This window comes from Pangasianodon hypophthalmus, chromosome 16 (assembly GCF_027358585.1).
Source record: "Pangasianodon hypophthalmus isolate fPanHyp1 chromosome 16, fPanHyp1.pri, whole genome shotgun sequence".
Taxonomy (NCBI): domain Eukaryota; kingdom Metazoa; phylum Chordata; class Actinopteri; order Siluriformes; family Pangasiidae; genus Pangasianodon; species Pangasianodon hypophthalmus.
In genome coordinates this window covers 15,360,760-15,379,704 of record NC_069725.1, presented here as the reverse complement: position 1 = coordinate 15,379,704, position 18,945 = coordinate 15,360,760, and the positions used below count along the sequence as shown (strand labels likewise).

General features: G+C 38.5%; 1 protein-coding gene across 3 annotated transcripts in view; it reads left to right on the top strand.

Moving 5' to 3' along the window:
* The window catches only part of LOC113530775 (uncharacterized), a 58,845-nt gene that overhangs the window by 9,575 nt on the left and 30,325 nt on the right, over positions 1–18,945 (top strand). The window contains exon 2 of one of the 3 annotated variants that reach the window (XM_026921088.3): positions 18,162–18,215. The exons of 1 other annotated variant lie outside the window; for it this stretch is intronic. The gene's annotated coding sequence lies outside the window, so the exon portion shown is untranslated. Of the gene's footprint in view, positions 1–18,161; positions 18,274–18,945 lie in introns of all 3 variants that reach the window. One more of the 3 variants, XM_026921087.3, reaches the window with a different exon arrangement.

The following is an 18,945-nucleotide window of genomic DNA, read 5'->3' as shown; positions in this document are numbered from 1 at the left end:
AGTCTGGAGAAGGTAGGTGTATCATTGTCAAAATCTACAATCAAGAGACTCCTTCATGAATGTAAATACAGAGGGTTCAACATGGTGGAGGCAGTGTTATGGCATGGGCATGTATGGCTGCAAATGGAACGGGCTCACTGGTGTTTATTGATGATGTGACTGCTGACAGAAGTAGCAAGATGAATTCTGAGGTGTATAGGGCTATACTCTCTGCTCACATTCAGCCAAATGCTACAAAACTGATAAGACACCGCTTCACAGTGCGGGTGGATAATGACCCTAAACATACTGCGAAAGCAACGACTTTTTGTAGGCAAAGAAATGGAATATTCTTTAATGGCCAAGTCAGTTGCCTGATCTCAACCCAATAGAGCGTGCTTTTCACTTACTGAAGACAAGACTGAAGGCAGAAACCAGGGAGGAAATTCATTGACTGCAAAGTATTTTCATCCAAGTATTAAAATTAAAATTATTTTTATATTTACAGCTATGTCACTTTGTCCAAATACCTTTGAGCCATATATATATATATATATATATATAAATATATATATGATTTGGGGAACAGGTGACTTTTTACCAAGCTTCATACTTCTTTAATTTTTAATGTTTCTCTGCAGGTGCTGCATTTTCTCACTCGCAGACACACATGTACAAACATACAGAATTTAGCTCAGCTTTTTCACAAACAAAAACAACATATAATTAACCTCTTGAAGATTACACAAGTGTGAGAATCATCATGCCTTACGCCTACTCTCCGTCCTATATATATATGTATGTATATATACACACACACACACACACACACACACATATATACACAAACACACACATATCCATATACACATATCCATATACATATACACACACACATATACACACACACATATATATATATATATATATATATATGTATATATATATATATATATATATGTGTGCGTGTGTGTGTGTGTGTGAGACGCCTACGGAAAAAGTGAATATGTTGAAACTTGATGCAGTTTTGTGAAGGAAAGAAGGTTTGTGGTAGGAAATCAGTTGTCTTCCTGCACATAGACACACACCTATACATTCACACTCATGCACACACACACACACACACACTGAACTCTTGCTGTGCTGTCCCTTATATCTGTGTCTCATCTCAGCCAACATCTCTAGGTGTGCACTGGGGATGAGCTATTTTTAAGAAGAGGCTATGAGTTTCAAGAGAAATTGTACCAGGCTTGTAATACTGTTAGTTATTTTACATCATTGTTATATTCTTCTTGTTATACTCCAACACATAACAAAGACAGGGTTGGATGAACTGTTGATCAAATTCACTTGGGATTGCATTTTTTCATAACTTGGTAAGACTTGAAACTGCTGTGCGTTTTAAGCAGTTTAAAATCAATGACTTAACTCGTATTAACTCGTACCTGAACCTTTGCACTTCATTTACACATTGTCCTAGTTTATTACCACATGCACACTTTACAGTTTGCAAACATCGGCAGCTGTTCAGTAATGTATGAATGTGCTTGCTTATTAAACCTGACGACAGAAAACACATGATGCTAGTATTCTAAATATTCAGAATATATAAGACTTAGTAATCAAACTGGAATCAGATTTTAATTCAATTCAATTTTATGTGTATAGCACTTTTAACAGTAGACATTGTCACAAAGCAGCTTTACAGAAATATATAAATTCAGGATATAAATTTTAAATGTATGATTTTATCCCTAATGAGCAAGCCAGAGGTGATGGTGGCAAGGAAAAAAATCCCTGAGACAATATGAGAAAGAAACCTTGAGAGGAACCAGACTCAGAAGGGAACCCATCCTCATCTGGGTGACATATGATAGTGTGATAGTGTGAACAAGTGCAATTGTGTAACCATGTAAGTTCATTATAGTTTACACATGAAGTCTATTTTGTTGAAGTTATCAACTGTTCACTGATGGAGACTTATCAAAGCAATTGTAGTCCTAAGCCATTGTAGCAAAACTGATCATGTCGATTGAAGTCCAAAGCCAGCTTCATGGTTTCTAAGTAGTACCATCCACAGTAATCTCATGTCACTTTAGGTTGTCCATGTGGGGCCATCCTCAGCAGCAGTGAGTGGTTTCCAAATGATGAGAAATCCAACCAGAAGTAGGGCATCACGATGGGTCAGGCAGGTCCGGAGAGCAGAATGGGTCAGGATTACTGGCATCTTATGTATTATAGAGGACTTTCCAAGTGGCACATTACTATTTATATTTTACTCATGCAGTTATTATGTAATCCAGGCAGGGGAGACTAATGTCATACACAATCTAGAAGACTAGATGTGTTCAGTCAACTGCTACATTTCTTACTAAAGATGAAAATGACACACTGGCATATCTCACACATGCAACCTCTGTCTGGCTTTGCCTGTCATGGAACAAATTTGATATGAATCATGAAAGACATCCTCTTGTGTGGGGTTATGTGTCTGTAGTCAGGGTGGGGAAACAACTTGCGCTGTTGCATTTGCAGTGAGAGACGGTGATTCACCCTACACATACACTACCAAGGGTGGATGTAGGCAGATCAGAGGAGCTGCCTCTGCACCACACTTGCAGTATAACTGACATCCACATACAATGCATGCAAACGAACTCTTGTAATTCTGTCTTTGTGGACAGAATTGGACAGAAAAATGGTCAAAAGGTGCTTTGAGAAACAAACAACAACATTTTTTTTCTATGGCATCACTCATCAAAAGAGCTGTTTCTGTTTTATGTGTGGACCACTAACCCTAACCACTCTCTCTTTTTTTTAAATTTTCAAATAAAAGCTGCATTTTTTGCAAAAATTGTACATTTTGGAACAGGGGTTTAACCTTTACATGTAACATTAACATTTCTCCAGTACAGTAGAATGTCTTAGAATAAGTGACATGTCTTAGAATAAGTGATAACTCAAGGCTAATTACACAGAAAGATTCTTAACAGTTGCTTAGGTTGCCTGGACAACATGTCTGTTTAGGGGTGCATTGTATCCTTATACTTTTTAGGGCTGATGTAAAACAAAACTGTCTCACCAGAAGGATGTCTTTCTGATGAAAAGAAACAGCTTAGGGCAGCAGAGGTGATCACAACAATGACCAGCATAATGCATACTAGTAACAAGGAAGCAACCAGCAAGACTAGGTTGAAAATGCAAGGTTTTTAAGCAGCAAGGCCAATAAGAAAATATAATGAATGAGAAACTAAAAAAAGAGCAAGGAGGGCACATATACTGAGTGATTGTTGCTTGCTGCCTGTGTGTATGACTTGTACAGCTCAAATTGCTTTCCATAGTTGGAGCCTAGTTGGAGAGCTGAGAAATGGGGTGGGCTGAGAGAATTGAGTCTTTACTTGTGAGTTGCTGTAGGTAAGGAGGTGACATAGCAAACGGTTTGTGTGAGGGATTTGTGTATATGTACCTGACTGTGGAAGTAGAATAAAAGTTTTTGCATACAAGTTTGTTACCTAACCTTAATAACACTGATTATTACATATATGATAATTATACATCTACCTACATACTATGCATACAGTGTAAGTAGGTGTATAGTTTGCTTTATAAAACCTCTATTCCTTATCCTATCATACACACAAAAGCTTTTGGATGAACTTTTGTCAATCTCACAGAACACCCAATGACATGCCAGACACTTCTCTGACACATATTTCTAACACTGAGTCTCAGTTATTAAGCTATGTGTAAACAGTACAAGTATTTAGGTGGCTTAGTGGTTAGCACTGTTGCCTTGCACCTCCGGGGCTGGGGGTTCGGTTCCTACCTCAACCCTGTGTGTGCATATTCTCCCCGTGCTTTGGGGGTTCCCTCCAGGTATTCCGGTTTTCCTCCCTAGTCCAAAGACGTGTTGTAGGCTAACTGGCATTAACAAATCATTCGATTGTGCCCTGCAATGGGTTAGCGTCCCCTGCCTTGTGCCCCAAGTCCCCTGGGATAGGCCCCAGGTAACCCCACGACCCTGTGCAGGATAAGCAATACAGAGAATAGAAGGATGGATGGTTAGTACAAACATTTACACAAGAAATTTGGTATTCATGAAAATTCTGGAAAATGTTCATATTCTATTGTGTGTGTGTAAATTTACGTATAAGTAGACTAAGTAATGTAAACCTCAACTTGATCAACTTCAAATCATATAATTTGCATGGATTACTGCACATTTAAATCTGGAATATACTGTCGAGTTTAAATAGCTTATTTTTATTATGTTTACAGCATTTAGCAGATGTCCTTATCTAACCGATTTACAGAAGCGCTTTGGAGACTTTATCAAAATCACATGGTCAGGAATTAAGAATACCTTCGAGGACATTTTGTGAAAACCAGTTGTTTTATATTATTGGCATTAATTAAAGAATATTTAGATTCTTTGTAACAAACACAGCCATGAGCCAACACATGAATTAAGACAAATCCTTAAGTTATGACAAAAAAAAGTCACGGTACAAACGGAGGATGGGCGGACAGTCTGACATAATAGCCATAAGCTGTAAACAAATGCCACTGATGGAAGATTTTAGATTCACTTTTTAGCATTAATATTTTATATAGAAATAAATATTTTATTGGTATAGGAGTGAAAATAATTTCCACTTCTGTTTTTCGTGCTTTACCCTGAGCGATGGTTTTGTGCTCACAGCTTTCTGTGCACTTAAACTTATATGGAGTTTTGTGGGCATCACTACATGCAAATCACCTGTGCTGTGCACACACTTGGTAATTTGTGGGTGATTGGCATTCATCAACACACACAAGCATGAGGAAAATCAGCATTTCTGAAACTTTTGTAAATCTGGCAGAAATTAAAATTCAGTTTGGTTTACGCAAATATTTACACACAATTTTACAAAAAGATTGATAAATAAGGCCAATCGCTACTAAGTGTAGGTGATGACATTTGTAACTGTTTATGCTGCATTATGCAATTTACACCAGGAATCGTCACTTCAAACATTCAAAGGTCCTATCAGGCAAGATGAAGGATGCTGATACTCATCTTCTTCTTCTTCTTTCTCCTATGCCAAGAGAGCAGTCACTTGTCCACTCTCAGAAGTTTTGAGTAGAGCACAGCAGCCATGAATTATTGAATTGCCAGTGTTTGAGCGTAAATATAAACATCCCCATAGAAATGTGAAAATATTGCCTGTCAATGGAGTATGGATAATGGATATTGTGGTGTTTAATTGAACACAGGAAATATATTGTGGTTGACTGAAGGGGTTGTTCAAAGTGCTTGCTGACTCACCTGAAACATACTAGAATTTGGAAATTTCCCTGAAAGTTCTGTACTTTCGTGTCACTGTCCTGAGCTTATTTGTCCCATAGTTGACAGCATAATGTAGAATTAAATGTTTCTACACTTTTGTTCTTTGGTTTGTCCCTCAGGGGGAACACATAAAAGTTTTAGGTAGAGCCCTGCAACACAGCAACAGATTCTAAGTGGCACTATCCAATGAACTCCTGGTGCCTCACAACAACAGGGTCCCCGTCCTAAGTGCCAGGTTACTGATTGTGTGGAGTTATACTTGTTCTCTCTGTGTCTGTGTGGGTTTCCTCCAGGTACTCCAATTTCTTCTCACTTCACAAACCACCTCATCAACAAACCACCTCATGCCCTTTTATTTATCACCAAATAACTCATATAAAACACATTTATCATAAGGAAAAACGTTGGGGAAGATATTAATGACAAATGAACGTGAACTGCTGCCAGTAATTTGAGGGACATTTTGGCTTAACTTTTGACTTCCTGTACCGATGTCCACTCATATATACACCGATCAGCCATAACATTAAATCCACCTGCCTAACATTGTGTAGGTCCCACTTATGGCGCCAAAACAGCTCTGACCCGTTGAGGCGGGGACTCCACAAGACCTCTGAAAGTGTGCTGTGGTATCTGGCACCAAGATGTTAGCAGCAGATCCTTTAAGTCCTGTAAGTTGCAAGGTGGGGCCTCCATGGATCAGACTTGTTTGTCCAGCACATCCCACGGTTGATCGGATTGAAATCTGGGGAATTTGGAGGCCAAGTCAACATCTTGAACTCTTTGTCATGTTCCTCAAACCATTCCTGAACAATTTTTGCAGTGTGGCAGGGTGAAAGAGGCCACTGCCATTAGGGAATACCGTTGCCATGAAGAGGTGTACTTGGTCTACAGCAATATTTAGGTAGGTGGTATGCATCAAAGTAACATCCACATGAATCCCATCATAGGCACTTTCGGTGGTGGACAGGGGTCAGCATGGGCACTCTTACTGGTCTGTGGCTGCGCAGCCCCATATGTACTAACCACTGCTTCCTGGGAACACCCCACAATACCTGCCATTTTGCCATCACAACTTGGCCCTTGTCAAAGTTGCTCAGATCCTTAAGCGTTCCAATTTTTTCTGCTTCCAACACATCAACTTTGAGAACTGGCTGCTCACTTGCTGCCTAATATATCCAACCCCTTAACAGGTGCCATTATAATGTATAAGGTAACATTATAACAGGTGCCATTATAATATAAATGTTATTCACTTCACCTGTCAGTGGTTTTAATGTTATGGCTGATCAGTGTAGTCATTGGTTTGAAAAAAGCATTTTTGTTAATCAACTGACTAACATCATACTTGACATGATGTCCTCCACAGTCACTTGCCAGAAGAATGATAGTGCTGTTGGTGACCTCTCAACAACCTTTTGAATTGCATTTCATTATCATGTGGTTGTGCGGCAGAAAGAGAGCAAAAAAGTTGCCTTCATATATTTGTCCTTATGCTGAAGCTGAATTGTAATTTATAGAGAAGGAGGGGGGATCAATGGATGAAGATGATGGTGGAAAGGAGTGAGATTTCTGAACAGCTTTCATTGTCATTACATGCTATTGTCTGTTATGCTCAGGTTTAGCTGTGACATTAGCAAGGAGGGCTGTTGCTAGCTCCCTGATGCATGTAATACTCATCATCTTTCATCAGCACCCAAACAGCTGAGGTGAGCCAATTTTTAGGCCATGACTGGTCACTGGAGCCATCCAGTGTCATTGTAAATAGTTTTCAGGGTTGGTGTTGTCTGCGAGGAGATTTCTGATGCAGTAAAATGTAACATCAGCCCTCTGATATCCACTAACATTTGACTTGTAAATTGTTGGATGCAATTAGAGTCACAGACTCTTAATCCCATGCAGTGAGTTAAATTGGGCTTTGGGCCTTTGTTTGAACACCTGGAAAGTTTCATGGGAGTGATATAGGACCATAAATAGTTTAGTTTCAGATTATGACATAACTGTGCCATATCAGCAAAATATTGCATTTTAACACGAACACATTTTTCATCTCTTACATGACCGTAAAACAGCTATGCTTACACAATCATGAGACTGATGCTCTGGTATTTGTGGTAGTTCGGGGAAAATGCACAATGCCTGCACTCTGCAGCTTTACTATTTCCTCTGTGCAAAGGCACAGTTCCAGTTCCAGTTTTCGTCAATGTTATTTTAAATTTGTATGAATTAGATTTGACCATCATTAATGTGTTTTTGTGCAAGCCATATGCATACCTTATCATGCATTTGTGCTTTTCATTGTGTTATTAGGTATTCATACCAAGAAATTACTTATATAAATGTGCCCCCTTGTGCTGTGGTTCTCAAAATTCTCAACTGTTTTTTTAAATGGCACTAAAGTGACATTAAAGGTCAATCAGTATGAAATTTGTTACACATGTCATAGTTATTATTAAGATATTATAGTTCTGACCTAATTGACTGGTCACTTGAATTCATTTGAGTGGGTTACATCGAAACCTTTAAAGAACTTTAAATAATGTCAGATTGCAACTAACTGCAATTTTTAATAAAAGTAGAAAACATTTTGTTAATTTGATAGAAAGCTTAAATTTACATTTCAAGATATGGTAACTGGTTTAGATTTTGTGCATAGAAGGCTCAGGAGAAAAAATCTCTTATGGCACCAGAAAATAAAAATGATTGTACATATTCTCATAATGTGCTTAATTTTTGAATAGTTAATTTTGAATTTTTGAATTAGTTTGGAAAATCCTAAGGGAGGTCTGTGGACTTTTTTATTTTACACCAGATGAGCCTCTGTCTACAAAAAGTTGATAAAAAAACAGGTTTGATTAATTTGGACTCATGGTAGGAGTCAAAAATTAAAAACAGTGTTTTTCTAAAAAGGATGGGAGGGGTGGACTCTTCATTTTAGGATGCATAGTAACATCACAATTATTTAAGATGAAAAAAATACAGAGAAAACATGACATTTTTATGTGCCTCAACAGGAATACTCTGGTTCCTGATTGACCATATGTGCCTTTGTATAATTTTTTTAGTGTGAATATGTGGTTAGGACCTGACCTGTGTATGCTTGCTTTTTCCTGTGTTCGTCACTGCTGCTATGGTGAGAGGTGGTTGCAGTAGAGATGTGTGTGCTATGTTGCTGTGATGAGGTCTCTCTTAGGATTATGCTCAAAGCATTCTCCCCTGTGAGCAGCTTCTACTAAAGACCAGATTTAGTCACCTTTAGATGATGCCCACAACACCATGAAAGGTCTATCTGGATCATCTTTCTCTGTTTTCTCTATCAGTCTACTCCTTTATTGTGGCAACTATTCCTTACTCCCTGTCTTTTAGCTGCAGATGTTGGTGTGTTTTCAACTGAAGCCCACGCTGTAAAAAAAAATGTCCATGTAATTTATGGTGAAATACTGTGATATATCAACAGTAAAAAATGTAAATGGAAAAAAGGGGGAAAATGTTTATATCAAAATACTGTAAATAGTAATACAAACCAATCCTATTATTTTTACTGTAACAATTTATAAACCTAAAACCAATTTTGCTGTACAAAATATGGTCTAACTTCAAAAGTAATGTAGTAAAGTAAAAGAGAAGTACCATCGTGTGTTAAACAAACTTTTACCTTTAATTTTACATGCCCCGACTGTTACATATACAGACTTTACTTGTAAATGAGTGGACATTTCATGAATAAATGCCATATAATAAAAAACAACTAGGTTTTAATTTGTCCAAAAAGAGAGATTTGTTAGTCAAATAATACTTTATTTCAACAGAAACCTAGCTGCAATCCGAATCTCAGTGGGCCAGTGTGGGTGCAGTTTTCATTCCAACCAAGCAGGAGTCACACCTGGTTTCATCTGTTTAATCAGTAGATCTTGTTTTAGGAGACTATCACATGTGACTACTGCAGGCCTTTTTGAGTATTTTTGTTTTGGAGTTTTCCCTTTTTTCCCCCAATATCTACATAAGCTGATAATTATGGATCTTGATGAACCTATGCTACTGGAAATAAATTATGTACAAAAATGATACAAAAATGGTTGCTTTATATAAAAATGATTGCTTTATTGGAGTTATAAGGAATCAACTTTGTATTATTACCTCTACAATCTAATAATAATAATTTTGGTAAGTACACCAAAATTGTTTGCACACAAACACACACAACCACACATAATCTTCCGTAGCAATTTACTGTTCCTTTTTTTGCATTCAGTGGTTGCTTTTCTTTTCAGGGGTCCAATCACTGAAGGTGCTTGAACCCTATTGTTTTCGTTAGGAATTTTCTTCTTATTAGGGTCCAAGCATTGGGGTCTTTGTAACTCTATTGTTTTGGTTAGGATTTTCTTCTTCTTCTTAATATTATTTTTCTGCCTTAAAACAAATTGTGCACACCAAACCATTAGTTCTACAGACATGAAAGTTGGTCAGTAGGTAGTACTTCCTCTTAGATATGGGCCCCATCGACCAAATGGTGGTGCTGTAGCACAGGGCTTTATGTTTTGGGCTTCATGATCTTCACCAATTTGGTGTCAGACTACTCAGATGAGTGTGAACCTGCAGAGTGTGAATCTCTAGAACTTCCTTGCATAGCCTTAGGACTGCAATTGCTACAAACAGTTTTGCAGTCAAGGTTCAATCATTGAACAGTTGATAGTTTCATGAAAACAGACTTCAAGTTAAAACTCTAATGAATTCAGAAATGACTCTGATGCTCATATTCATAAGTTGCTCATAACCTCATAAGTTCCTGTTTACACAGTTGCACTTTTTGTCTATATAGTATACAGTTATTGAAGGGAAAATATTTACAATTGCACTATCCAGTGTCACCCAATTGAGTGTTCCCTGTTGAGTCTGGTTCCTCTCAGGGTTTCTTCCTCAGGGAGTTTTCCTTGTTACCATTGCCTCTGGCTTGCTAATTAGGGATAAATTTAGAAATTTAAAATTTAAATTTATGAATAATTCCCTCCTGTAACTATGTAAAACATGGTCAGAAAGTGCACTTGTGTAAACAGGAAATTCATTATAGTTTTCACATGAAGTCTGTTTTGCTGAAGTTATCAACTGTTTGCTGATGGAGACTTGAGTGCAAATTGGCAATAAAGCTAAAGTTATCATAGCAATTGTAGTCCTAAACCATTGTAGCAAGACTGTTCATATCAATTGCAGTCCAGAGCCATCTTCATGGGTTTTAAGTGGTAACACATACAGTAATTTCACAGATCTTTATGCTGTCCATGTGGGAAGAGACTGCTCCGGGGGGGGAGCCCACTGCTCCGGGTGTGTGTTGCCCACTGCTCCGGTGTTCACTACTGTGTGTGTGCACTTGGATGGATTAAATGCAGAGCACAAATTCCGAGTATGGGTCACCATACTTGGCCACAAGTCACTTCACTTCACTTCACTAAAAGATTTAGGTACATAGCCAGTGCTAAGGGAAGAATTAATTATTTTTAGCAGAGGTTCGATTGTTTCTGGAATTATCTGTTTGAAGAAACATGTAGGTAGGGTTAGTTGTAGAATTGTCTGGTTTTAAATTTATAGTCTGAATTTTTGCCTGATATTTTCAGTCAAAGCTGCTACATATTGATGGTATGCATGCTTCTGTGGTGGTCTTATTCCTAGTTAATTTTGCTACTTGAATATATGTTTGACACTGTAGCGTGACAAGGTGCATATACTATGACTAAGACACATTTTAAATGAGATGAGATGATGATCTGAGATAACTTCAGACTGTGGAAATGTGACTATTTTTTCTATTTTTAATCCAAATGTTGGTATTAGATCAAGAGTGTGACCACCATTATGGGTGGGTCCTATTACATTGTGATTAACCCCTACTGGACACAACCACTGTTCTCAGAGGGTCTTCTGGATTATCAAAATGAATATTAAAGTCTCCAACAATTAATGCTTTGTTTAAAGAAACAATCAGGTTAGAGATGAAATCCACAAATTCACAAAGGAAATCAGACTATGGCCCTGGGGGTCTGTAAATAATAATTAGCGGAATCAACTGGGTAGACTTATTTTTGTGGCTACATACACTATATTACCAAAAGTATTCGGTCACCCATCCAAATGATCAGAATCAGGTGTCCTAATCACTTGGCCTGGCCACAGGTGTATAAAATCAAGCACTTAGGCATGCAGACTGTTTTTACAAACATTTGTGAAAGAATGGGCCGCTCTCAGGAGCTCAGTGAATTCCAGCATGGAACTGTCATAGGATGCCACCTGTGCAACAAATCCAGTCGTGAAATTTCCTCGCTCCTAAATATTCCACAGTCAACTGTCAGCTTTATCATAACAAAATGGAAGAGTTTGGGAACAACAGCAACTCAGCCACGAAGTGGTAGGCCATGTAAACTGACGGAGAGGGGTCAGCAGATGCTGAAGCGCATAGTGCAAAGAGGTTGTCGACTTTCTTCACAGTCAATTGCTACAGAGCTCCAAACTTCATGTGACCTTCAGATTAGCCCAAGTACAGTACACAGAGAGCTTCATGGAATGGGTTTCCATGGCCGAGCAGCTGCATCCAAGCCACACATCACCAAGTGCAATGCAAAGCGTCGGATGCAGTGGTGTAAAGCACACCGCCACTGGACTCTAGAGCAGTGGAGACGCGTTCTCTGGAGTGATGAATCACGCTTTTCCATCTGGCAATCTGATGGACGAGTCTGGGTTTGGAGGTTGCCAGGAGAACGGTACATTTCGGACTGCATTGTGCCGAGTGTGAAATTTGGTGGAGGAGGAATTATGGTGTGGGGTTGTTTTTCATGAGTTGGGCTTGGCCCCTTAGTTCCAGTGAAAGGAACTTTGAATGATTCAGGATACCAAAACATTTTGGACAATTCCATGCTCCCAACCTTGTGGGAACAGTTTGGAGCGGGCCCCTTCCTCTTCCAACATGACTGTGCACCAGTGCACAAAGCAAGGTCCATAAAGACATGGATGAGTGAGTCTGGTGTGGATGAACTTGACTGGCCTGCACAGAGTCCTGACCTGAACCCGATAGAACACCTTTGGGATGAATTAGAGCGGAGACTGAGAGCCAGGCCTTCTCGACCAACATCAGTGTGTGACCTCACCAATGCGCTTTTGGAAGAATGGTCAAAAATTCCTATAAACACACTCCTCAACCTTGTGGACAGCCTTCCCAGAAGAGTTGAAGCTGTAATAGCTGCAAAAGGTGGACCGACATCATATTGAACCCTATGGGTTAGGAATGGGATGGCACTTAAGTTCATATGTGAGTCAAGGCAGGTGACCGAATACTTTTGGTAATATAGTGTATGTTAGTATAAAGAATTTCAAACACGCTGAATTTATGACTAAGTTTTTGTGTGACACCTAGATTATCATTATAGATAGCTGTGACACCTCCTCCTCTGGACGAGGGTGATGTATATAACTGTATCTGGGAGGACTAGCTTCATTCTACATACTTATTAGCATTAAGTAATAGTTTCATTAACACTAAGCACTTCAGATGTAAGAGATCTATTATTTAACAGTCCTAGCTTGAGATCAAATGTATTGACTGTGCATTCAGTATGATTTAATTTTATGTTAATTAGGTTGCTAAAACAAACTTTCTGAGGATTTCTACATTTTTGTTTAGCTCGGGGAACAGACACAATATAGTGGAACCTAAGGGACAACTCGGTGCAGCTAGCAGACGGTTGGTTTAGCCTGCTTGTCTGCTCCCTGGCCTTGACTCTGGATTGTCACCAATTAACTAGCCCTGTTCTGAGACTATGTGCTATGCTGCACGAAATGAGAGCAGCACCTTCCTGAGTGGGATGGACACTGTCCCGCCCTAACAGGCCAGCCTTGACCTCAAAACTACTCCAATTATCTCTAAAGCTCACATTGTTTTTGGCGCACCACCTGGACATCCAGCAGTTTAGCGACCATAATCTGCTGTAAGCTACATCACCACACCACATTGGGTACCACCCGGACATTGCCTTCACTAGTTTACACACCTCTACAATGTTACTCTTAGTAACCTCTGACTGTCAAAAGCATATATCATTGGCTGCTACGTGAAAAACTACCTTTGAAAACTTATGCTTGCCTAAGACCCTAAGATTATCTACAATGTCCAGCACCCTGGCTCCCGGTATACACCTACCTAGTGCAGCTGGTGTCCCTAAAGGCCTGGCTAATTTCATGTGCCTTAAGATAGATATATAACCAGAGCTCTTTCAGGTTTCTCAGCGGGTGCTTCACTGAGGAGAGCAAACCTGTTAGACACGTGAAGCGGAGAGGAGTGGTGCTCCTGTGGGCGAGCCTTAATGTTAACTTTAACTTTGTGATTATGCCACCGAGTCGTCACCCATTTGTCCCGCTGTGCGGGCCCTAATGCCAGAGTTGGGGGATTGCTCACTCCACTTAAGGCAACCAGACTTCCTCTACAGAAACTATGCTGCTCTCACTCTCACTAACCCTCTCTAGAGTCTGGATGCGGCCCTCTAATGTTGCAATCTTCTCCGTCAGATAGCTAACCAATATATAGTTATCACAAATAAAGCTATGACTAAACATCCTGCACTTGACACACTGAACAAGCTGCATGTTTGCCATGTTGAGTGTTTAACGTACCTTAGTTGAAGATTTGTTGATATTTTAAATGGTATCCGCTGACACTGGCATGGATGGCCTCTGCTCGCTGTCTTTAGACAAAAAACCAAGCATTTTTTGAGAAAATAAAAAAGCGGCAGCAGGGATAAGTGAAAAATACAGCAAAGGAAAACGATAGCACAATATTACTGATGAAAAAGTTAAAAAGATATAATTTAAATGCCGACACCGGCAAAAAACTCCCGGCAAATTATTTGAAACTATGTCACCAAGTACGTAAGGCCTTGCATCACCCAATCAGCCCACCATAGCACATCACAAATTTTCTTAAATTTGTGATAATTTCTATAATATGTCAAACCTACTTTTATGAACTAGTCCTAGGATTTTTGGCCCATCTATATTAGTGTGGTGTCAAACTACTCAGCAGAATGTGAACCTCAATAATTATCAAGAACATGTTGACATTTGTAAGCAGTATGGTAGGTTCAGGTAGAGACCCACTAGTAACTGATGCAGTCTCACTCAGATTGGCTACTGGGTATTGGCTATTCATAACATATCTCTTGGGAAATAAGATGTAGAAAAAATTTATTTATCCACACCCACTCAAATTTATGATAATATGCAAAACCTGCTTTTGCGCACTAGACCTAGGATTTCTGGCCTTAGAAGAGGTTGCTGTATATAACTGTATCCGGGAGGACTAGCTTCATTTAATGCCACATACTCATTTGGTTTAATCCATGTTTCTGTTGAGCACAGTACTCATGATCTCGTGATCAGTAATAGTTTTATTAACAATAAGCACTTTAGATGTAAGAGATCTAATATTTAACAATCCTGGCTTTAGATCAAAGGTGTTGGCTGTGTTTTCAGCATGATCTAATTTTATGTTAATTAGGTTACTAAAGCAAACTTTCTGAGTATTTCCATTCCATTAAGGTAGAAAATAACTCTTGTACACTGCAATAGTGAACACATACCCTGATGTGCGTACAGTATAAATAGGCATATGCAGAGCCCTGCACATGCACACACACTAGCATGCTTTGGCAAAAAATTAATTTGAACAAAGAATGAACAACTAAAGTTTCACTATGTAATGTACAAACTAACAGCACATAAACACATGCATAAAAAAAAGCTAATACGTTCTTACTTTTCCATACATAAAAAAGGCCACAGAAACAAACAAGGTCACAAGCTCATGCGAGTGAAATAAAAAACTTTTTTACTAATTAAAAGTAAAGTAAGGTAAAGTGTACTAACTTACTATTTTTAAAATGGTCAGTGCTACTGAATGGATGAATCATACATATCAGATCTGTTAATTTTAATTGAACATTATAGATTGATAAGCTGTGCGATTATTCGTGTACTTAAGCTAGGAATAGTAAACAGTGTCTCCTAGTTTCAATATTTGTATTCACTACTCTTCCTTTACTAAATTTTGGATAGCGTCTGCTAATATTGTTAGCCAACAACAGCGAATGGGTTATTTTATTTTAAATCAAGTGGACATGATAGCTGCCAGAATCCTTGGGTACAGAAATCAGGACAGGGATATGGGATGAACCAGCAATTTTTAACTAAACTGTGAGACTTGAGAGCTATGCAAGTTTGTTATTTAGCAGGTTAATCAGGCTTCTTGTGACCTGTGCAGTAAGCTAAGTAGGCTAATTTGCCTTGTCAGAATAGTAACATTGATTCCACGCCTGAACAAAATCTGCACACCTGTGTTCATGCATAATGAATACATATAATAAAGTGGTAGGCTACTCAGGTCAATTTGTCCTTGCACAGGTGCTCCTAAATCTAAATTCTGTTTGCAATTTTTTTTTTTAATTGAAGGTACGCTATAGAACCCTGCATTAGGGCGTGTCAGGAAGCATGTATAATTTTCATGCACCCATCGCATCCATAGCTATGTGCAAAAGTGAAGTGAAATGGAGCATAATTAAGAGGGTGTTCTAATAAATTAGTATGTCAAGTAAGTAATCTGTTATTGCCATTGCTTTTGTTTACTTTGTCCACCTGATCATAGATGTCATGCATCATTATGCTAAGAAGGTAGCTCATGTAGCTCAACGCAGGTGAGAATCATCACTTTACCTGCCGGTTCGACCCACCTCCTCTCCGTCCACAGCTGACGCTTGACCACGCCCCCGCCACCACATGAATGGATCCTTTTCAAATGGAAATTTGCCCAATAATGGCCACAACTGTTTGGAAGAGCTTTTAAACAACGGAAAGCCATCCACATTCACTTGGACTTTGAGTGTGTCACCCCATGTTGGAAGAACCTCTTGGTTATCCAACAAATGTGGCAAAACTCCAAAATGAATGTATTCTCCTCCACTGATATTCTATATTTTATCCATAGCATTTTCGGTCTTCATTAATGTTCTTGCACATTTGGGATATGCCAGTATATACTTGCTCAAGATAGTCAACAGCCCATCAGCTGCATTCATGGTGACTCTGTACTTAACTGTCCATTGGCAAAGTTCACCTTTTATGTCCTGATATTCATCTTCAGTGTGTTTTCCAAATCACTGTAAAACTCGTCATACATTGTTATAATCACTGACACAGTCTATGTTTCAGCAGCAGTCATATAAATCATCCTCAAAGTCAAAATTAATATTATAGTCCATGACCATGTTGTCAATGAAATCTTGATATTCTGGAATTGGCTGGAGGCTGTGATCACTCATGCCACCTTAGCCGTTGAATTCAGTAACAGAAATGATGAAAATGATAAGAATTGACTGGATTATCAATTTTTGGATCATTTGAAGATGCTGAGATACATAGTTCCCAAAGAACTTTCTGCACATGTCTCCTCTTTTTTGCTACATCCAAACTACAACATCCAAAAAATGTTTTCTAATATCCTACAAGTATATGTTTGAAATACATTCAAGTAGAACTTCAAAGACATGTTAAAATAGAAAATACCATTTTTTGACAAACTTTGTCAAAAGAGAATTTTTACAAACTTAGTTTTGAAATCAGGTTACGTATGTTATCTGATAATCTGTTTATTGGATAAAATTTGAATGTTATAAAGATATGAAGGAATGTATTGCAGAGATATTTAGGGAGAGTTTAAAAGCTTTTTTTTAAGTCTCTGGGATATGTAAAAAAATGAGGGGCATTTATTTGAATGAATGTAAATTGAATGATATATGCATTAATCAAATTAGTCTTGTAAATTGTAGATACAACAATAAGGTTTCACATTTTTCATTCATGACATGCTCAGTATTGCATCCTGTAACTGCCAGTAATCTTTCATTCATTTACTTTGACATGGCGCACTAGTTAGCTCACAGTTCAGAACTGCAGAGAGCACAGGGTATTCTGCAAGAGAAAGTATCATTAAAGTTGGGTCACAAAAGCAAACATTCATCAGTCATTCATCAGTTTCATTAGAGCACTCTGAAGCACAAACTGACATGACCTGGTATTGAATAACTGTTTTTTTGGTTGTTGGCAAAGAAGCACATAGTCACCGTATAACAAATTTAATTTTATAAATTAAAAATTAGAAGGCATTGTGTCTATACATACAATCTTTTCTGGCCTATGTTCCCAAAATTTGTGTTAAATTACTCAGTAGAGTCTAATGTTCAATAATTGTTAAAAACATTGAGCTTTACAAACAGCATGGCCTCCACATGCCAATCAGTCCATGTAGGGTGGAGCTTTATTTACTAACTGTAACCAAGAACTGGTTGTATAGATCCACACAAACTCTGAAAGGCATTTTGAGGCCATTGTTATGAGGAGGTTATGCAAAGTTTGGGGTATGGATGTCGACAGGGGATGGAGTTAATAATATACACAGTCCAAATAGCTGTTTCTCAGGAACCAAAATTCTGATTGAGCTGAAATTTGGTGTGCTGAATCACTCTGCTAATCTGTAACTGGATTTTAATTTCTATTGGTTAATTCAGAAACATGGCCTCCTACAGCAAAATGGGTTTCAGCAACATTTCATATAATTTCAGGCATTTCATTTGTCAGCAATCCTCACAAACCTTCAAAGTGTGTTCATCTATGGAATCTTTGTCATTCTGTGTAACAATAAAGGACTGGCCACTGGGGGCGATATTTGTTGAAGGTGTTTGGACCCCGATAGCCGCTGCTTGCTACTATATTTTACAGTTATATTTTCTTTTGTTTCTCTTTGTTCTCCTTTTCTGTGATCCAGAATGACCAATTCCTGGTGAGAGAACATTGCCTGCCTTCTTTGGGAAACGACCTTGTAAGCACTTGAGGCCATCCACCCTCTTTATCTATATCTTTCATTCACTATATTTATGGTGAGTTTTTTCTTGCTTGATAAAAATATATATTGATGAACTATAGATTTTGTCTCATATGCTCCATCTCTGTTGGAGATCCACAAACACTCTTTGTCACAGGTATGTGTTTTACCCATATTGTATGTACCTGCTGGCTACATCATGTTATGTTAAGTTTGATAGATGGAGTGGGTTTGTATACCTGCTCCTTCTCTCAGACTGCTGAGACTGACCCTGGTCAAATCGGCATAGACTTCCTCCTACTCTCATCCCCTTATTAACAGAATTTTTTTTAAAAGTGCATGTAGAGAGCTATTTGGTTCCCACTGAGTAGAAACACAGTATCAAGGAGAGAGAGAGAGAGACAGGGAAAGAGATACAGAAAGACTTTTAAATGACTTAACATACCTGGTTTCACATTTACATGACCTCCTTTCCTAATCTATTCTTTCTCTCCCTTTGCTTCTCTGTCTGTCTGTTTGTTTGTCTCTGTTTGTCTCCCGCTGTGTGTGTGGGTGTGTGTGTGTGTGTGTGTGTGTGTGTATGTGTATGCAAAATGGAATTCTGGGCATTTTGACAACATTACATTTCCCATTCAGTGCTAAGTCAATTGATTTCTGGCTCACATTACATCAGGCATAAACATGTGCAATTATGCTTGAGCTGAACCCTATTTTGGGTCACGGCACA